The sequence below is a fragment of the Taudactylus pleione genome, unplaced genomic scaffold (genome assembly GCF_031769625.1).
Source record: "Taudactylus pleione unplaced genomic scaffold, aTauple2 ptg000127l, whole genome shotgun sequence".
In the NCBI taxonomy this organism is placed as follows: domain Eukaryota; kingdom Metazoa; phylum Chordata; class Amphibia; order Anura; family Myobatrachidae; genus Taudactylus; species Taudactylus pleione.
In genome coordinates this window covers 8,097,630-8,120,472 of record NW_028284529.1, presented here as the reverse complement: position 1 = coordinate 8,120,472, position 22,843 = coordinate 8,097,630, and the positions used below count along the sequence as shown (strand labels likewise).

Sequence of the window (22,843 nt, the reverse complement as noted above, 5' to 3'; positions counted from 1 at the left end):
TATGATAATCCTAAATGCTATTGAAAGAGAGCAGTGAAGGAGGTGGATGTGGAAAATATAGCACAACAGAACTTGGACATGAGTTTCACTGTTGTGACTCGCTCTTCCTAGAGTCACCATCTTCTTTTAGCTCCATCATAGTCAACACACTATTATTTCCGCAAGCTCGCTTTTTTATGTCACCTCTGGTTTGCTCTACTATTCACGTTTTTTAAAAAAAAAATCCACTTGCCTCCACCTCCAAATATTGCTAGAAAATGCCATTTACTAGCCCAAGATGTAAGCAAAATTACTGTTCTTTCTCATAATCTATTGTTATGACTACTGAAAACTACTCCTATCTGGCCTTTCTTGCATCCATTAACCCCTGCTTCAATCTATCCTAAATTGCACTGCAAGAATTATATAATTTCACTATTCTACATTCTCTTTTCCACTCTGTAGGTCCCTACACTGGATTTCCATTTGCCTCAGAATACAATTCAAATTACTCTGCTTGAACAATATAAGAACTTTGTGGGCCCCATAGCAAAATCTTGAAGCTTTCCTTCCCCCTTCTAGAGAAACACATATCTCTACAGCAGTTGTTTGTTTTATATACCATTGTAGTGCACTACTTCATTTTATGCCCCATAGAAGTGCCCTAGTTCATTTTATGAACTATAGTGGTGCTCTAGTGATTGCTATGCCCCATAGTAGTGCCCTAGTTAAAATTGTACCACACAATGCCCCCAGTTCATATTGTGTCACATTGTAGTGCCCCAAGTCAACAATAGGATGCATTGTGCTGCCACCAATACACATGCCACACAGATTCCTCATTCACGTTATGCCACCCAGTGCTTAGCAGGAAATTCCAGGAACTTGGTAGACAAGTTTATGACCTGGGTGAAGTTAAGTCAGGCCCCAGAGGTGGGCCCCAAAAGCCTTTGAGCTCCATAGCAATGACACTCCCTGCACCTGCTATAGCTTTGCCCATACAACACTACCTTTTTATACATCTCTATCCTCTTTTTCAAATACTTACCCTGAGGTCCATATGCCTTAGACCTGTGGCTTTTCTCCTCTAGATTAAGCACCTCTCTCTCCCACCTATTAAATTTCTCCCATTTTTCTTGTGTGAGATTGTGCTTAATTTAATCAAAAACAGAACTATTGTCTTAATTGTGAATTGGTTTTGATGCTATTAAGAGTTGGGAATTGTAAAATAAAGCAATGACATATCAGTTAATGAGTGTGAAAAATATGGCCTAGAACCTAAATTGCACTTTACATATTTACAGATCACTAGTTTCATCAATTCCCTCAGTACATCGCATTCCTTTAGGGAACTTAGCTCTTTTGAGCGTCTCTGCACTTACGACCCTAGTCATAAAGGTGCTATTTCCATTCTATATTGCCTATTGGCTGGGTCTCCCCTTGACTTCAAAGAACCATTTGAACTACTGTAGCTTGGTAGACTGACCTGGGTAGGATTCTAGATGACGAAGAGTGGTCAGATATTTGTCAGACGGTGTTTAAGACATCCATTAATACCAACCTTAAAGAAGCTGCTTACAAACTTTATAACAGATGGTATATGGTTCCTGAAAAACTTAACTCCATCTACCCACTGCCACCAGTCCTTTGCTGGCGTCAGTGTGGACATAAAGGCAAATACTTTCACAGACGGTGGGGCTGCCCACTGATTTCTAAGTATTGGGATGAAGTCTTGTCGCTGATTGGCAGTATCTTCAGCTCTGCACCTATTAAAGATCCATTATGTCTTGTTATGTAAAGCATTTCCTGATACTTCTATGACTATGTGGTCATGTGCTATAATCTTGATTGCTTCTAATTGGAAAAAAATGAATTTGCCGCCTATTTCTGCAGTAATCAATAGAATTTGGTACATCGCTTCCATGGAATATATCACTGCCCTCCTCCATGACAAAATGCCAAAATTTCATAAAGTTTGGACCCCTTGGCATTCTCACTTTAGGACCCGTCCAGGTCCGGTTTGATCATCATTTTGAATTATTAGAACTATGTCCACCCCTTCCCATCCATTTTCTCTTATTTAATATTCACTACTGTATTTGCTAGGTGTTACAGTTTTTTACCACCTAGCTTTTCAAAACTAAAATCATGAAAACAAGGTAGTTTGATGTTTTTTATTATATTTTTTTTATGGCTGTATGTAATTTTTCTTTTCTTATTTACCTGTTATCTAAGTTTAATAAATAAAGAGCTAAAAAGTTAATGAGCATTACATGGATTTACAGTATGCAGTTAAAGGAATTCTAGTGTTGGAGATAAGCGAATAAATTTGGCTTTGAGGACTATCACAAATGATTTTAAAGACAAATTAGCGATTTTAGCAAATTAAGTCAAGCCCTGATCTGTTCATGTTCTACACATTTATAAAAGAAAAGCCAATACCCTCCCAACAAGATACATTCCTTTTGGTTCAGACTTTTGGCAGGAATGCACTGTTATTTAAATTGGATCAATTTCGTGTACTGATATTTTTGATTGTTTTAGCTGAATCATCACCAATTTGCTGAACTCTCGCTAAAATGTGATGATAGACAATAAGTAAACTTTTAGACAATACTGAAGAATTGGTTAATGCTAATGGGCCAATTTAATAACTATTGGGATTTTGGCCCAATAATTAGAATTTCTTATCACTGCTATTTATTGCAAAAAGAAATTCTGTAAAACCCAGATGTAGTAACATTCACACACAGGGACAGGGGATCAGACAGGAGCCGTCCATGCAATGTGTAAAGTAAAGTGATCGATGTTGCAATAATTTTACTTTGTGCTGCAGGACCCCTGGTAGCCTACTGTGCATGCGCAGTCATCAAACCATGCATGAGTGGCATTCTCCCGGGAAATTTTGTGATATGTAGCTTATAGGCTACAATGACTAACGCCATCTTAAGATGGCGATACATACTGGTGCCAAGCTAAATTTCTATTTCAGATATCACAGTCTAGTATAGCAGCCTACACAGAAACTTATGGGTGATCGAAAACATCCAGGGGATTCTTAAGTATTTTGGGTATCCCCTGAAAATGAATGTTTTAGGGGGATTTGCCACAAAATTTGTTTAATAAATATGCCCATATAAGTCTTATTAGCATATTCTTTGCCTTGGCCGAGTGATATGTATTTTTCATATATATTTGCATTAATAACATTACATAAGTAATATATTTAGATTACTTAAACCTCTCACACAGTAAACATTATGTAAACATTAGTTTCACAAGAAGGCGTCTGCCTGATAAATAGTTACAGATGGCCTGTACATTTGCTACAACAGAGGAATATATATATTATGTTATCAAATGCTGTCAACACTCAAAATATACTAACTTAAAGAAATAAAAACATGTTTTCTGTTATAAATTGTGAGGAGTGTGAATTAAGCAGTCTGTCAAAATGATAGATGGCTAAAATGAAGTGACAATCATAGCACCTAGGAAAAACTCCTGATAAATTCTGCACTGCAAAATTAAATAAAGATGGCACTATTAATTAGACTCAGCATTATATCATACATCTAGCTCCTGCTCAGACTGTAATTTAAAATCATTCACCTGTGTTTAAGAAAGGACTGAAAGAGCATATTCACTTTTGGGATAAGTATGTTAAGGTGTTTTAGTGCCATGCTGCTTTTTTCAGTTTTTCAGATTTTGCAAATACCCTAAGGTGACTGTTCATCAGGTTTTGGGACATTAGAATGACCTATTCCTCACTGTACTGCTGAGTGTCTGTACACTCACTAGGTGCTATACTGTTGTGGTCGCTAGAGAAACTATTCACATTGACAATTTCAAACTTGGTGAAGTAAGTCCCAAGGGCCAGGACAAAAGAGCAACAATATATATATATATATATATATATATATATACAGTTCCGTAGTTGCAGGCACTCCTGTTCACAGATTACTGGCCGTGGTGCTCACTGATGAAAATGAATAGAGAAGCAGGGCAGTGTCACTCTCCGGACTTGACATGAAACCATAACAAAGGCGTCAATGCATCAACGTTTCGAGTTTAATAACAACTCGTCATCAGGACATACTATGTCCCGATGACGAGTTGTTATTAAACTCGAAACGTTGATGTATTGACACCTTTGTTATGGTTTCCTGTCAAGTCCGGAGAGTGACACTGCCCTGCTTCTCTCTCTCTCTCTCTCTCTCTCTCTCTCTCTCTCTCTCTCTCTATACATATATATATATATATATATATATATATACTGTATATATATATATATATATCTCCATGGTGAAAAAATTATCCTCCAGCTAGTTTGTGATCCATTTTAAGGCTTATGGAGTAAGTCTTACAAAGCTGAAAATTCACAGTACAGATAGTATATGCCATAGCTTCATAAAAACATGAATCAATGGTTGTCCTGGCCTTAATTTAAACTATTACAGTGAAAGATAGAAACATTTTAAGGCTCCACTTACAGCTGGGAGTAAAGCTATAGATTACACCTGGACATACCATATTACAGTGCAGAAGGTAAAAGTACAATTCTTTGTCTGCATAGCGTAAATACTGTCTGCTTTGTAACACAAACATTTTGGGCAGCTTTATTTTTACACTGCTACTTATAGTTGAGCTACAAGGCATTCCACCTCCAACTCTAAATCTGTCCTCACATTAATTTAGCCCAACCCACTGCAAGACTTTGCCAGTGTACCGTCTAACTGGATTTCCTCCTACTCTAACTCTTAATAAAGTCCATTACCCCCTAAACTAAACTCAAATGAAACTAAATAGGTCTATTAATGATAGGGAAAAGAGACAACTAATCTGGCAAAAACATGTACAGTGATAATCTGTTCGTGCTTCAAGGAAAGGGGCCAGCTGCTGTAGATTAACAATCTTGGTACAACCCACTGGAAACCAAAGCATAGTCAATAACAAGAATAGTGGTGTATTAAAAAAGGGTGCTAGTTTAATGATGGGTGTGGAGAGGTATACAATGAGATGTGGGTATAAGGAATTAACTTTTCTGTAGTGCATCATTGAGCTTCAATGCAGGAATATGAAATGGTATAAAACCATATTTATTTATTAAAGCTTAAAGATATAAAATATCTCAACAGGAGATAGAAAATGAATGAAAGTACAAAATACTGTAGTTCCAACTAGGAACTGTTACTGTTACCAGTAAGGTGAGTCAAATTTACATGCAGTAGTGCTTTGGGGTCCAAAGAGATTAAGTCACCTTAATCTCCTTGCACCCTAAAGCAAGAAGGACAATACACTGACTAAGTGATGAATAAAAATAAGGTTTGAGAATCCGGACCCTCGGACTTTATACTACATGTCCGTTTAACTCACCTTTCTGGTGATAGGCCCTAGTTTGAAATATTTTGTAATTTCATTCATTGTTATCTATCTCCTGTTGAGATATTTTATATGTTTAAGCTTTAATAAATATCTTTTTATTTTATATCTTGTCACTATCGTGAGTATGGTTTCATACTAAAGATGAAAAGTATATTGGTTTAAACAATTTATATAATTTTTTTCATATACCGTACCTGAACTGTACTGAAGATAAACTATGCACTACCAAAGGAAAGTTTGTCCCTTATTTTCATTTCTATTATTAACTTCAGATAGTATTGCACTACGAGTATATGTGTTTTATGTCATTTCATATTCCTAAATTGCATTGAAGCTCAACAGCGCACTACAAAAGGGAAGTTCATTCCTTATCCCCACATCTGACTGTATACCTCTCCACACCCATCACCCCACTAGCTCCCTTTTGAATACATCACTACTGTACATACCTCCTAACGTGATCCATTCCAGGAGGGACTTCCCTCTTAATTTATGATTGTCATCACTTGTGTTAAACAAGTCAATTGATAAGAAAAGTGTTTTAACTAGAGATGAGTGGTTCAGTTTTGATTTGGTTCTTTTCACCAAATTAGCGCAAGTTCGGATTATTTCAGATTTATTTTATTGGCTATCCAAAACATGTGAGAGCCTGATAGCCAATTTGATGCAATTTTGGAGATCCAAACAAAACCTAGTAAAACTAAATCACTCATCTCTAGTTTCAACAGAGGTGATGGCAATCATAAATCAAAAAGGAAGTCCAGGAACAGAGCATTTTGTCCCTCCTGAATGGGTCATGTTGGAAGGTATGCCACTATTCTTGTTATTGCCAAAAACATGTGTTTAGAGCTTTTTCCTATTTAATAAAACCCACAGTCAGCAAAAGCTGTTGCTGAGTATCACATGGGACAGCCTATTGAAGAAGAATTGCAGCTTAACCTGTTAATGGAGGCTAGTATCTCACAACCGCTGCAACCTTCTCGCTGCTCACTTTGCGGTTTCTCGCCTGTCTTACTCTCTCTCATCTGCACATGTGTGCCCGCCCCTGGCGCTATCGCCTTCATGCCTAAACTTCTCCTACAAGTTCCTGCTTTCCCAGTGGTTTTGGGTAACGTAATCCCTAGTATAGCTGAGCTGCTGCTGCAGAAGTTTGCCAGCACAAATGACTCACTTTCAAAGATGGATTATGACACCTTTAAGCCATCTTTCACATAATTATATGGGCATTGTGCCTTGCTTTCTGTCATTTTTAATTGCTGTATGTTCTTGTTATTTTGTGTGAGTTAAAAGCCTTATAATGCCATACAAAGTATAGGAATGCCATTCAATGTGTTCAGTTTCTCCTCCTGCCAAATCATAAAAATATCCCACTAGAAAAATATGTACTGTAATTTGTTGTGCTTAGTATGGTGTATTTTTGTGCCTATACAGTACTGCTGAGGTCCAACTAGTGTCCTTGGGAAAATGTACCTATTTTCATTTAAGTGCACATGCTCATGTCCACTTCCATAGATAAATTGAACACAGTCTGTAAATAATTTGTTTTGGACACAAGAATTTGGTGTCCCTTGGTGGAATAAACCCTCAAATTTATATGTTCTTATCGCATTTCATTTAAACTTGGCATGCATTACTTATACAAATAGTTGTAATTGTGCAGTTTATAATAATCTAGTTCAAGGTGGAATAGTGGGTTCCCTTTTCAAAAGTGTTCCAATATGCACCTCATAATACAGAATCCGTAGTAAGCACATAGGCTCTCACAGGAAAATAATTAAACACATAGGTTTCACATAAAATACACACATAGGCCCCAATAGGAGAAAAACAATCACATTGGCTACGATAGAAAAAAAATAATAAAACACCTAGGCCCCTGAAAGAAAGAAAAACAATCACATAGGGTCCCACAGGAAAAAAAACATGTAAGTTTCGTATGAACAAAAATGAAAACAATTACATTTACAATTACCACCGAACACATTGGCCCCCACAAGAAAAAAATAAAAAAACAGGCTTCAAATGGAAAAAACACACATAGGCCCCGATAGGAAAAAAACAAACACATTGACCCCCACAGGACTTAAAATATATAGGCTTCACATGAAAAATACAAACAAACATACAGGCAGAGTTACATAGAGAGACAACCACATACATACATGCATACATACAGGGTTACATATAGAGACGCGCAGAAGGGTTACATATGGAGACATACAAACATGCATACAGACAAGGTTACATATAGAAACATACACACACATACAGACAAATTTACATATAGAGACATACACACACAGTTACATACAGGGTTACATATAGAGACATACACACACAGTTACAGACAGGGTTACACACAGTTACACATAGAAACATATACACACACATACTACACACACAGTGGGTGTACTCCCTTGTAGCATTACCCCCTCTCACCTTGATGTGGAGCTTCCTGCAGTTCCCTCATCCTACATACTGCTAGAACTGAAGATCAAGACTTGTACAAGTCGATGTAGCCTGGCCCCCCTACTCGGGTCAGAGGAGCATGTTTGCTGGGCTCCTCCAATCATGGTTAAGCACATGCTATTCTGACCCCCGGGTGTCTCACCATAGAGAAGCAGCAGGAGGGAGCTGCAATGAGTACTATGGGCCTGATTCAGCAAGGATCACTATTCTGCTAACCCAGTTGCTAATATCAGCGGTGATATGCAAATAATTGTATTGTCATTGCAAACGCAGCCTAACTTAAGGACGCCCACTCCCCCTTACTTACATCTGTATACTTTAGCACAATAGAGAAATAATCGGTAACATCGAGTACCATCGGATCCATACGCACATATAAGGCAGGTAAGACCTCACTGGTGAACTGCTTGCTACAGTGCATGCTATGAGACCTCAGGCTGATTATGCTATCGCGACGGCTAATTTATGCACACCCCTGCAATGCCGTTGAACCACACTGGCACGCTTGTGTTTGCCCGACCACCTCCCCATCACCACACACAAACTGCACTTCCTGACAATCACTCTGTGATGGGTCTGCGTAGTCACTGCGATCACAGTCCTGATCACAGTGGAGTGTTCGCGCACGCACACTGCAATGCATACGCAGAACGCAACAACCTGCTGATTATGTGCGTATTAGCAACTGCGATCCTTGCTGAATCAGGCCCTATGTCCTGTCATTGCCCATTCCCTGATGAAGCATGGCGGCTGCAGGCAGGCTCCAGGCCAATGGCCCAAGTTCTATTACACAGAAATGATGCTGTCCAGAAATGGAACTAGAGGTAATAGATATGCTCACTATCAAATGCTGCCTAGGCAGGGCCGTAGCTAGGGTAGTGTGGCCGGTGCCATTGCACAGGCTACCACAGGTCAGGGGGTGCTGTTTGGGCCTGTCAAATTTCTGTTTATTATCATTCTTGCTTGTAGCTTCCTCTTATTTCATCCCCAGCATCTCCCGGCCTCTCCTATCTCTTCCCTGGCCCTTCCCCATGAAGCCATGGCCCTTTTTTGGGTGCATTATGTCCCTTTGAAAAATGAGGGGGGCGCCAATGCTCTTTCTGGCACAGGGCACCAAAAAGTCTCATTACGGCTCTGCTAAAAAAATCAGGGAACTAAAGGTACAACTAGTTGCTAGCATTGCCTGACATGCGCAGATCACATCCATGGTCCTGTGAGGGAAACAAGTCAGACTCCTTCTCAGCCATTAAGCAATGTAATTGTACTGTTGTGAGTGACCCATATTGTCTATTCAGCCAGTCATATTGTGTAGCATGGTCAGCAAATGGGCATCATAATGCCGCAGTCTGGACCAGACCCTTGATAGCATTTATGTGTTTTTTGCAATGTCATATCATTGTCAAATTTAATTTTCACTCCAAGTTACATTCCTTATCAGGCATTTTCTTTTATTTAATCATATGACATTTCTACCAAAGTGCAGATTTCAGTTTTACAGTATAACTATATGCTCTTCTCGCAGCTTTGCAAGAGAGAATCCTAAACCAGAAGATCAATAATATTAGCTCTCTCAAGAAATTTTATATCATGTTGTTACCAAGGCCACAGCAGTCCCTCCAGGAGGCTTTAAATGTAACATGAATGAGCACAAAGCAGAAGGAAGCTGGTGATAAAAGAAGATCTTTCATTAGAGTTTACAAGAGGGAATATCATGGCTTTTTATATGCTGAAAATATTTTAAATAATAATGGATAAAACTAATGTTTTCTTTCCTCCCTGTCTCTCATAGTCATACATACATCAAAGACACCCACACACACGCGCGCACACACTGACGCACACACACATTTAGGCCCACATTTAGACTAGAGATAAGCAGTTTGGTTTTGCTGAAAACCGAACACACCCAAACTTCGTGATTGCAGTGACTACACAGACCCATCGCAGAGTGATTGACAGGAATTGCTGTTTGAGGGAGGTGACAGGGGGGTGGTCGGCAAATCGCAGGCATGCCAGTACATCCGAACGCCGTTGCAGGGGCGTGTATAAATTATCCACTGCGTTGGCATAGGCAGCCTGTGCTCTCACTGCGTACCGGAAGGTTAGCAATTTCTGAGTAAGGTCTGACCTTGTGCAAGTGTGCGTGAGGCTCCGATGGTAGTCAATGTTACCGATGGTTTTGCACAGTATTATGGATGTGTGTTAGGTAAGGTGGGCGTCCCGTGCTGCGACGGCATAGCGATCGCAATGGATTAGCATTAATCACAGTCAGACTGTGTGCATAATCGCAATTGTGATCCATAGTGAATCAGGCCCTAGGTTTGGAACTCGGATCTCAAAAACAGGCTTTGCGTGTTATAGATTGCATGTAAGTCCCTCCCTAGTGTCATTTCACACAGGAGGGTGTATGGAGAAGGTGTGGGCTGTAGTTCATGCTGCAATACAACATGCTAGTCACCATTAGTGAGAATGCAGGTAGGTGAAGTGGATTTAAAGTGTTTTCAGTGCTTCAGTTTGCACAGTAAGAAACATATACAACACAATAAAATAAGTAAGATAAAAATATAAAAAATGGTAGCAAAAAACCCCCAGTATTGAGCTTATCTCAATTTAAGGTTAGGAAGGTCCAGGAAGGCAAGATAGCACTGTCTCAATGCGTTTCATCTGATATCTAGACTTCTTCAAGGGGATGTCCTTCATGTGTAATGTCCCTGTATTTATACCCCTTTGGGAAGAGATAGATCCCCTTCTGTAGATGTACGATGATGTCATCTGCCAGTGTCCAATGTCATTCCCTACCATTCAAGTGGGCATAGCAGGGGAATATATTCTTGTTGCGAGCGAAGCGAGCCATCATGCCCGTAGCATGGCATGATATTTTTGTGGAAAGTGTGGGCAGAAATCTCCACTTCTGCCCTCACTCAGGTCACTTCCAGGTACGGCTACTGAAGGGGTTTTATGCTCTTCCATATCCCTTTGCCTGATGAGCTCTGTAACTGGGAAGGGTTTGTTATGATGTCACTTCCGGGTGACGAATATCCTATATCTTGCACAGAAAGTTCAATAGAAGCCTTCTAACAGGACTACAAATTATGTTAAGCCCTTACTCTAAGGGCGCTATCATATGTAATTATCATTACACATATAACTGGGGCTTATATGTGTATAAATTGGGCTAAAAATCATAGGGCGGATGTGACATCACTTCCACCAGTACTAGATATTCACGGTGTATCCTTGTGCCACTGCTCTGTTCGGGTGGGATGGACGTCGCTTTAGCCCATCATAGTGCATCTATTGCACATGTGCGCCCATATTTTAGTTGTGGCGGCCATTTTTCTGGATCCCTTTTCTTCACTAGCAGTACTTAATAGTGGTGGACATTTTGTTAAATCCCGATGTAGTTGTGGTGGCCATTTTACCGGATTCTTTGTCTTCACTATAGGTGCTTTATTAGCGTTGGCCATTTTGTTGTATGCTGATGACGTTATCTCTGTATAACTTCCCGAAGATGACATCAACCTGCTCAGAGAAGCTTTTATTCCCAATAGTATGTAGGGTCGTTTTTAGAGAGGCCACGATTCTGTTGTGCCTGTGACCAATATTTCAAAGATTCTTTTTAGATGATTCCTATGTAGTCAAAACATAAATTAGAAAAGCGTATACAGGTTGAGTCTCCCATATCCAAATATTCTGAAATACGGAATTTTCAGAAATATGGAATTATTTTGGCATTACTGAGATAATGAAACCTTTGATTTTTGATGGTTCAATGTACACAAACTGTCTAAGGCACAAAATATTAAAAATATTCTATAAAATTGCCTTCAGGCTGTGTGTACTGTATAAGGTGTATATGAAACATAAATGAATTTCATTTCTGTACACAAACTTTGCTTGAGCCACAAAATTATTGAAAATATTGTATAAAATTACCTTCCGGCTATGTGTAGAAGGTGTGGGGTCTCATTCCCAAGATATTTCATTATGATAAACAAATATTCCAAATTACAGAATATTCCATTATCCCTAATACCCCTGGTCCCAAGCATTTTGGATATGGGAGACTCAACCTGTATATAGAAAATATAAACCAATAGGGCTTTTTTTTATAAGTGGAGACACCCACATTGGACCACATGTATATGGGGGACAATCCCGCATACATGAAAAAATAATAAAAAAATAACTATCCCACAGATCATTTTTTGAGAACAAACTCATTACCTATAAACCATAATTTAGTGTTAAGTTGAATTAGCCTGGATCAAGAAGGATACATCTCAGTCAACATTAAAATAGGCTAAAACAAGGAAAAAAACAAGACCAAGAGCCCGACAAAAGAGTATGTAAACCAGATTTATTGTTTATGTATCTGATGACTACAGCTCCTGGTATTCCTGGGAGGTCCCCATCCCAATACTAACCCAGCCCAACTATGCTTAGCATCCAAGATCAGACGAGATTGGGCATTTACATGTTGGTATGGCTGTAGAAAGATTAATAGGACTTAAGATTTTATCCATGTATGGGGCTCCGGTCTTGGAAAATTTAAAAGAACTAGCTAAAACGGAAGAAGGTTATTAAGAAATTAATTGTTCATAAAAACTGAGCTATCTCATAATTATCATTGAAGTCCGTTGGAGTTAGGGTAAGTAGCTCGAATATCCATAACATCTCCCGCTTTGATAACTTGTTGCTCAGGTCCCATCCCCTCTCACCTAACGTGACATGTTCAATAGCTTTGAATGATTGGATCCGTGTTGTGAGATAAAATGTCTTGAAACCATGTGGCTTTCAATTTTATTTTGATGTTTCTGATATGCTCTCTTAGTTTTGCCCACATATTTAATGCCGCATGTAAATAAGTAAATGACAGACATACAGTATAGTGGATATAAGAAATCAGATATAGGATATCAGGATACAGGAAAAAGATACATGTTTATCACAACTATGTTTTATTAGATTGTTGAAATTGTGACTTACTTTATGGTTTTATATCCAATAAGTGCTGAAATCTGTTTCTTTATTACAATAATACCATGATTACTAGACATGAATATCTAAAGCAAGTAACGGTACATAATGTTAGATTATTGCTGTCACAAGTGTTTATTGTATATGCTTTTAATAAATAATGAATTTTATTTTTAAATTCTATTGTAATTTCTATCACATCAACACTGTTTTTTATATTTTAGCATTATGGCTAAAATGTCAAAGGTCCTTGATCATTACAATTTTATGTTCAAAACAGAAAATATATATGTATGAATTATAATTCTCAGGAGCGCATGTGGTTCTTTTTTCTGGCCTCCTCAGAGAAACTAAAATGCCTTGCTACCATTAAGAACATGTTAGGATGCTGTTGTGCTAGCATTAAATATGATATCCGGTCTAAAAAGGTAAAATTCATATCTAAGTGCATCCATTAATGGGTACCACATTAGAAAAGGTTATGAACTTCTAATATACATTAACTTCGGGTTTTCATCCATTGACAGTCCATTAGTAGCTTATAATGCTGCTTTGTACGCTAGATAAAAATATTTTTTATATTTGCACAAATTCATGAATATATGATAAATGAAGTATATATGTTTCCTATGTCATTTATGACTTTTAATTAGGGGTGAGCGGGTTCGGATTTCTGAAATCCGAACCCCCCCGAGCCCCCCGATCCGAGGCCGATCCGAGTCAGGCTCGACTTCTCCCGCCTGACTCGGATCTGAAATCGAGGCAAAACGTCATCATCCCGCCTTCCGGGTCTCGCGGGTTTTGGATCCTATATAAGGAACCCGCGTCGGCGCCATTTTCTCACTCGGCTGTGGACAGTGAAGAGGGAGGGTGGGAGTTAGGGCTGGCTGGGCTGTGTAGTGTAGTGTAGTGTAGTGTAGTGCAGTGTAGTGTTGTACTGTGCTGCGCTGTGCTGCTGTTGTCCATAGGGGCTGTGTCCACTCCTCCAAAGTCCATAGGGGCTGGCTGTGTTGTGCTGTGCTGCTGTTGTCCATAGGGGATGTGTCCACTCCTCCAAAGTCCATAGGGGCTGGCTGTGTTGTGCTGTGCTGCTGTTGTCCATAGGGGCTGTGTCCACTCCTCCAAAGTCCATAGGGGCTGGCTGTGTTGTGCTGTGCTGCTGTTGTCCATATGGGCTGTGTCCACTCCTCCAAAGTCCATAGGGGCTGGCTGGACTGTGTTGTGCAGTCAGTTGTCCATAGGGGCTGTGTCCACTCCAAAGTCCTGTGCAGTGTCTCAGTCCTAAAGGGGTGCTGTAGTGTTGTCCAGGGGGTGCTCTGTCCATTAGGGGTGCTCCCCCCAAGTGCAAAAAAAAAAAATATTTTCTGTGTTTGTGAATTGTGTGCGCAGTAGCCGCACGTGCATCAACAAAGTAGTGCCAAGCGTGCACCTGTGTCATAAGTAAAGGGCCAGCTGGCTTGACCGTTAAAGGGTGCTGTAACCCCCAAAGTACACTCCAAACAAAATAAAAAAATATTTTCTGTGTTTGTGAATTGTGTGCGCATTAGCCGCACGTGTATCAACAAAGTAGTGCCAAGCGTGGGTCTATGTCATAAGTAAAGGGCCAGCTGGCTTGACCGTTAAAGGGTGCTGTAACCCCCAAAGTACACTCCAAACAAAATAAAAAAATATTTTCTGTGTTTGTGAATTGTGTGCGCAGTAGCCGCACGTGCATCAACAAAGTAGTGCCAAGCGTGCGCCTGTGTCATAAGTAAAGGGCGGGCTGGCTTGAGCGTTAAAGGGTGCTGTAACCCCCAAAGTACACTCCAAACAAAATAAAAAAATATTTTCTGTGTTTGTGAATTGTGTGCGCAGTAGCCGCACGTGCATCAACAAAGTAGTGCCAAGCGTGCGCCTGTGTCATAAGTAAAGGGCCGGCTGGCTTGACCGTTAAAGGGTGCTGTAACCCCCAAAGTACACTCCAAACAAATTAAAAAAATATTTTCTGTGTTTGTGAATTGTGTGCGCAGAAACTTTGGCTAAGACCGTAAGCAGTCCAGGGACACCTAAATCTCATTGTCCTGTTGTATCCAAGCGCCTGCAAACCACACCATCAACTCCCTCCTCGTCAATTTCCTCCTTATTCAGGATAGGAAGTAGTCCTGCAGGCCATGTCACTGGCATGACTGACTCTGGGATTCCTCCGGAGGATCCTGCATTGCTACGCCTCCTGCTGCCACTGCTGCTGTTGCTGCTGCTGGGAGTCGTTCATCATCCCAGAGAGGAAGTAGGAACACCACTACTTTTACTAAACAATTGACCCTCCAACAGTCCTTAGCGAGGAGGATGAAGTACGACAGCAGTCATCCTCAAGCAAAACGTATAACTGAGGCCTTGACTGCTATGTTGGTGTTAGACGTGCGTCCGGTATCCGCCATTAGTGCAGTGGGATTTAGACAATTGATGGAGGTAGTGTGTCCCCGGTTCCAAATCCCGTCTAGGTTGCATTTCACTAGGCAGGCGATACCGAGACTGTACAGAAACGTCAGAAAAAGAGTCCTCAGTATCCTGAAAAATGCGGTTGTACCCAATGTCCACTTAACCACGGACATGTGGACAAGTGGAACAGGGCAGACTAAGGACTATATGACTGTGACAGCCCACTGGGTAGATGTATCACCTTATGCAGCAACAGCAGCAGCATCACCAGTAGCAGCATCTCAGAAACGCCAGCTCATTCCAAGGCAGGCTACGCTGTGTATCACCGGTTTCAGTAAGAGGCACACCGCCGACAACCTCTTAGAGAAACTGAGGGAAATCATCGCCCAGTGGCTTACCCCACTTAGTCTCTCCTGGGGATTTGTGATATCTGACAACGCTACCAATATTGTGTGGGCATTACATCTGGGCAAATTCCAGCACGTCCCATGTTTTGCTCACACAATAAACTTGGTGGTGCAGAATTTTCTGAAAAGCGACAGGGGCGTGCAGGAGACGCTTTGGGTGGCCCGAAAAATTTCTGGCCACTTTTGACATTCAGCGACTGCGTGCTGAAGACTGGAGCACCAGCAAACACTCTTGAACCTGCCCCGCCATCACCTGAAGCAAGAGGTTGTGACGTGGTGGAACTCAACCCTCTATATGCTTCAGAGGATGGAGGAGCAGCAAAAGGCCATTCAAGCCTATACATCCACCTATGACATAGGCAAAGGAGGGGGTATGCACCTGACTCAAGCGCAGTGGAGAATGATTTCCATGTTGTGCAAGGTTCTCCAGCCCTTCGAACTTGCCACATGTGAAGTTGGTTCAGACATTGCCAGCTTGAGTCAGGTCATTCCCCTCATCAGGCTTTTGCAGAAGCAGCTGGAGAAAGTGAAGGATGAGCTAAGATGGAGCGATTCCGCTCGGCATGTGGGACTTGTGGATGAAGCCCTTCATTCGCTTTGCCAGGATTCCAGGGTGGTCAATCTGTTGAAATCAGACCACTACATTTTGACCACCGTGCTCGATCCTAGGTTTAAAGCCTATGTGGTGTCTCTCTTTCCGGCCGACACAAGCCTGCAGAGGTGCAAAGACTTGCTGGTGAAAACACTGTCAGCTGAAGCGGAACGTGACACATCAACAGCTCCTTCTTCATTTTCTCCCGCAACTGGGGCTGCCAGGAAAAAACTTAGGTATCCTAAGCAACCCACTGGCGATGATGCAGGGCAGGCAGGACCAAGTTTGGACATCTGGTCCGGACTGAAGGACCTGGCTTCAATTTCTGACATGTCTACTGTCACTACATATGATACTGTCACCATTGACAGAATGGTGGAGGATTACATCGGTGACAGCATCCAAGTAGGCATGTCAGACAGTCCATACCTGTACTGGCAGGAAAAAGAGGCAATTTGGAGGCCCCTGTACAAACTGGCTCTATTTTACCTGAGTTGCCCCCCCTCCAGTGTGTACTCCAAAAGAGTGTTTAGTGCAGCCGGGAACCTTGTCAGCGAAAGGCGTAGGAGGTTGCTTCCACAAAATGTGGAGAAGATGATGTTCATAAAAATGAATTATCAACTCTTCCAGGGAGTTAATACTCTGTGAGGATGAGGATGTACACAACACTGAAGAGGGTGAGGAATCGGTAGATGAGGAGGATGAGGACGACATCTTGCCTCCGTAGAGCCAGTTTGTGCAGGGACTGATTAATTGCCAGCTTGTTTTGTGGGGGCCCAAACGAACCAATCATTTCAGCCACAGTTGTGTGGCAGACCCTGGCGCTGAAATGATTGCTTTGTTAAAGTGTGCATGTCCTGTTTATACAACATAAGGGTGAGTGGGAGGGCCCAAGGACAATTCCATCTTGCACCTCTTTTTTTTCTTTGCATTATGTACAGTTTGGGGCCTAGTTTTTCAAACTGCCATCCTGTCTGCCACTGCAGTATCACTCCTAGATGGGTTACGTGTTTGTGCCGCCCACTCGTGTCGCTTAGCATAGTCATCCAGCTACCTCGGTGCAACCTTTTGGACATAAAAACACTATTGTGAGGTGTGAGGTGTTCAGAATAGACTGGAAAATAGTGGAAATTAAGGTTATTGAGGTTAATAATAGCATAGGAGCAGAAAAACCAACACATTCTGTGATTTTAGCTGTTTTTATGCTTTTTAAAAAAAACAAACAGATCCAAAACACAAAATCCAGAACCCAAAACACGGAAGGGTGGTTTTGGCAAAACCAATCCAGATCCAAAACACGAAGAAAGATCCAGATCCAAAACCAAAACACAAAACACGAAAAGTGGCCGGTGCACACACCTACTTTTAATAGTGGCATAGTAAGCATGATATACAATTTATTCTATACATGCATTTCATCATTATCTCTGAATAAATAGAGAATTGTAAATGTTTTTTTATTAGTACAAAATTAACTTTATAAAAGTAAAACGTTATTGTGGAAAATCACATAACTTCTGCATGTTTCCTTTTTCCTTAACATTAATTTTTATTATCCCAATCTACAAATATATATTTGTGGGACCTTAGAAGAGAAAGTGAACAAAGGGGAATTAGTAACAAATGTAATATTGACAAATTACATATTCCATTGGAATATATTTATTATGAAATAATTACAATGTACTTTCCAAGCAGTTTTGAGTTTTGAAAGTTAATACTATTGTCAGTAGCAGTGTTCAGTGATGGATTTGTGCTCGGTCATAACGATTTAATAGCACATTGTATTTGCAGGTTCATAAGGGCTAACAGAGGCCAACGGACTGATATTAATGCAAAAAATTAAATGGATTTATTAATGCAAAACACAGAGCCATTATAATAAACAGGGTACTTATTAGTAGCAGCAAAAGCAGTTTTAAAATCCAGCAAAGCGTGATAATGAGCCCCTGCGCCAGCAACATAATGCTGCCAAATCTTACATAGTTTAGTATCAAAAATGTAAGCTATTAGACCACATATCGACTATGCAACAAAGCGACATAGCGACAGATTGGGATGAAACCAATGCAAGGTGGTCCAGTTGGATCCTGGCCAGGTTTTAGGGGAGTTCTGGTCCTGGTCGGACCTCTTGTTGATATATACTGGGCAGAACTTTGAGCAGGGGAGCCTGTTCTGAGCTTTCCACTAGATGGATTTGGTAAGATTGGATCCCAGAAGACATACTAGGAGGTTGAGGCCCTGGTCAGACCTCCTGCTGGTGTACACTGGGCAGAACTTTAAACTGGGGATGCTGGGCAGAACAGAACTTTGACCCGGGGAGCATGTTCTGGGCCATCCACTGGATGGATTTGGATGAAAACTTCACAGAGGGGTGGAAATTGGTCTGGGATGCCTAATGGAGTGGTTGGGGTCCCAGTCATACCTCATGGCACAGTGCGCCAGGCAGATTTTTGACCCAGGGAGCCTTTCACTGGATGAATTTGGATGAATCACATAATAAAACTTAATAACTTAAAGATTTAAACCCGTGCAAGGAAGGATACTTCAGCTAGTTGATCAATAAATATATATATACATTAGAGTTTGTATTGTCTCTGTAGCTTGTAATATGGATAACTGAATACAAAATGGAATCTGAATGATCCAAAATATAATTGCATTGTAGCTTTAACACTGAATTCTAAGTTTTGCACAAAAAGATTGTTTTTGGTTGCCTTGTATAAATATATTTGGAAACAAAGATTAGCTGTTGGTGAATCATAGGTATGTGGTAGTTTGTGGTTGGGAACTTTTAGAAGCAATAGAAAAGTTAGCATTTATGGAATGTTTCTGATATTGTAGTCATAATCATGAGATTGGGGGATTGCCATTACGGATGTATATTATAAATAAATCTGGTACATAAGGTGGATAACTTCTATGACAATTTTAATTATGCTTGCTCTGAATGGACGCGCTTAATACATTTTTACTAGCCCATTGTATACAATTATTATTCCACTTGTGACATTGTTTTCATCAAAATGTCAAAATTGTATGGAAGAATTATCATACAAATTTTAATAAAACAGTTTATATATTTTATCTCTAATAGTATTCTAAGTGACCTGAAATGAAAGCACAAGAATTAGACCTTGTACTGTACCCAGTCATGATTACTGCTTATATTGTACCAAGTATTAGACAACATATTGAACACAGCATTCATTACTACAGTGGCATAGCCAGGGGGAAGAAGCAATATTAACAACAGCACCTATCAGGGGACAGGAGTGTCAGAACAGGAGCACATTACTCTTCCTCTCTTCACATGGTTGAGGCTGTGTAACCTATTGCTGCAGTGAATGGTCCCTACCTCCTCTGTGGTGGTCACTTTTCCTCACAGCAGAGGGACCTGTTACCTGCATTTATAAGTTTCAGAAGTTCACATGCCCACCTACTGCATTTGATGATAGAGTGGCTACAGCACATAGGAGGATTACAGGGCAACATCACAAAGAAAATAAGTACATTAGGAATAGGTAAATGGGACTGGGAGAGTTGCGTGGGGATAGTGAAATAATAGGTAAAGTTGAGGGAAGTTAATTAAATGAGTATATTTTATTATATATAAAGAAATTATTTAAAATAGTTAATTAGGGGGCATGGCCTGGCTGTCAGGCAGTGCATACGTGCCTTCTTCCAGCTCCCGGGAAAGTTCCTCTATTCTTTGGGCCCCATGGTCCTCTGTCCCTACATGACCCCCTGTGGATTCGCTCCCCTCCTCTCTGAGCTCCGTGAGTGGATCTGTGGCTCCAGGGATCGCACGGCCTACGCTGCCTTCCGAAGCCGCGGGCTAAATTTTGAGTCCTGCCGGCGCTTCCCGGACCAGTGCTGTCGCGGCTGCTGCTTGACTTCACTACGACTTGCCTTTCCTCTGCAGCCCTACTCTGCATTGCCAGGACCCCAGGTAAGATGCCATACATCCACCTGGAACCTCTGGGACCCCTGGGAAGTGGCCACGATAAGAGCTGTGAATCGCGGGTGGTAGCCATCTTGTGATCTCCCTTCTCTAATAGAGGTCTCTCCGTATAAAGTCTGCTGCATAAGAAGTACATTTGAGTATATCTGAGAGCTGCCCAGGCTGTTTTTTGCCCAGTGTCTTCTACCTTGTACTGATTCCTGGGGACTCTGGTTTGTCCACTACAGTGTTAAGGCAATACAACTTTAATTGATAAATTGCCTTGGGGGAGCTTCTGTGCAAGATTGGGGGCCTCCCTGCACTCAGTGGACCTTAAGCACTAGAATGCATGTCCTGACAGCTTCAGCTAAGATATAAATATATGGCACTGAGGGGAATCTGAAATATGACACCCATTTTCTGCTATGCCTGGTAATCCATCTTTTCCTCATTACGTCAGTCTGCTTTGATATGTTTCCTCATTGGGAGACGGAATATAGCTAAATGCCCTGCTGCTACTCCAGTTAAGCCATCATCTAACACTGCTTTCCATACACTTTTTGGCATTTCAGCACCTGCGTCTGGTACACCACCAGGAACTACCTCTCCACATATGGCCTCAGGTGGCTCAGATGGAGGCTGTACCTCATCTAACCCCACCTGTCCCTGCTAATCCATTTGATATTGGGGAGATCCTGCAACATTTACGGTCGTTACCGACTCGGCAGGACATTCCACAAGATTTACAATTACTAGAAAAATGGATTCAGGAAACAGTCCAGACTCACATCTCCTCCATCCGTTCAGACCTTACTCACATAACAGAGAGAGTGGTTTCCTTGGAAGATCATGTGGAATCTGTGGATACCCAGCTAGGTGACTACAACGATTTGCTCTCTCACCACTCCCGTATATTGTTGGAGATGCAGCATAGACTGGATGATGTTGACAACAGGGTCCCGGCGAAATGATTTGCGGATTCGTGGGGTCCCTGAAAATATTCCTCAGTCAGGAATTGAAGATGCTCTCACTAAAATATTTAATGAACTTTTGCACGCTAACCCGGATGCTAGGATCCAATTTGATAAAGCTCATAGGGCATTGCGCCCCAAAGGTATGCCCTCTGAAAGACCCAGAGACATTATCTGCCAATTGCACTACTATACAGTAAAGGAACAAATTCTACGACAAGCCAGGCAAACAAAGGAGATCAACTTCAATGGATGTGCAGTACAGATTTTCCCGGATCTCTCATGGTCAACGCTACAACAGAGGCGCCTTCTCCGTCCGCTCACAGAGGAATTGCACAAGCGGGACATAAAATTCCGCTGGGGTTTTCCGTTAAGTGTACAAGTAAAGCATGTGGGGAAACTCCATATTCTTCGAGAATCTGCTGAATTACCCCAGTTTTGTTCTTCTCTCGGTTTGCCTGCTGTTTCAGTCCCCAGCTGGCTGGATTTTTTGGATACCAGTGTCCCCTTGCCACCTCGTAGGGAGACCTGGCAGCAAGCTCGAGGTTCCAGATGTAGACCATGAAGAGATCCTACGGCTGAGAGTGAGGAAACTACATGATCAGGAAAGCTATTATTGTCCGTAATATCCTTTTTATGCTCGTTGCCTTTTTGTGGACTATTTGTTGATCTATGCTGTTCCCCTACACCTTCTAGGATGCTTGATATTGTTATATTTACATTTAATTGAGATCCTGGTGTATGTTTACATAGGTCCAATAGGCCCTGAGCAGTTCTTCTGTTTAGCCTGACTATCCAATGTTTATTTCTAATGCTCTAGCTTAATGTTTTTATATGGATTATATATATCTTATTGATCTAGGCGATATTTTGTCTTTATATTACTTTAGATAGGTCCCCTTTGTTTTTGGACCTACTTGGGTGTCATGTTTATTACTACCCTCCATTTTCCCCCTACTCCGTTGTGAATACAATGTCCATGGACCCCACAGGGGTTTTCATGGCTTTTATTACGGAGTTTAGTTTTTATGCCACTACAATATTATGTTTTCATTTGAGATATATTCCGATGCTAATATGTCTTTTGTTTCTTATGATTTGTTATGTGTTTTTCTTGTTTTTCTTTCATTTTCTTCCTTCCCTCTTTTTTGGCTCCTCTGTGTCCCCTTTTCCCCAAATATTTCTTTGCTGATAGATACTGTCTGCATTCAGGTAATTGATTTATGTAACCAACATTCAAGATGCCCACCCACACACTTTAAATATGGCTAAGTTATCTATTCTTTCTAATAATGTAAAGGGTCTTAATATACTGGAGGAAAGATCCCGTCTTCTACATACATTGCATATAGATATGGTGGATATAGCTTTTCTCCAGAAGGCACATTTTAAAAAAGGTGTGGCTCCGTCCTTGCGATCTCGTTATTTTTCAGTGGGGTACTTCAATGATTTCTCTGAAGCCAAGGCTAGAGGTGTGGCCATCTTGTTTTCAAAACATTTGGTGCTCTCTGATATCTCGGTTGTCCATATTGGAGATGGTAGGAGATTATTGGTCAAGGTTACCATAGCTAATCAAAAATATTAAATAGTAACTTTATATACTATTTATATACGTATACCCAACAGGGGTCAGTATGACTTTCTACATAAGTCATTAGAAATGATAGAGGACCAGTTGGAAGGCATCTGAGTGGTTGGT

General features: G+C 40.9%; 2 pseudogenes; one reads left to right on the top strand and one right to left on the bottom strand.

The window, feature by feature from the left end:
* LOC148523817 (uncharacterized) overlaps nt 1–21,144 on the top strand; it is a 33,551-nt pseudogene extending 12,407 nt beyond the window's left edge.
* On the bottom strand, nt 12,213–12,330 carry LOC148523818 (5S ribosomal RNA; annotated as a pseudogene).
* Nucleotides 21,145–22,843: the final 1,699 nt, after the last annotated feature.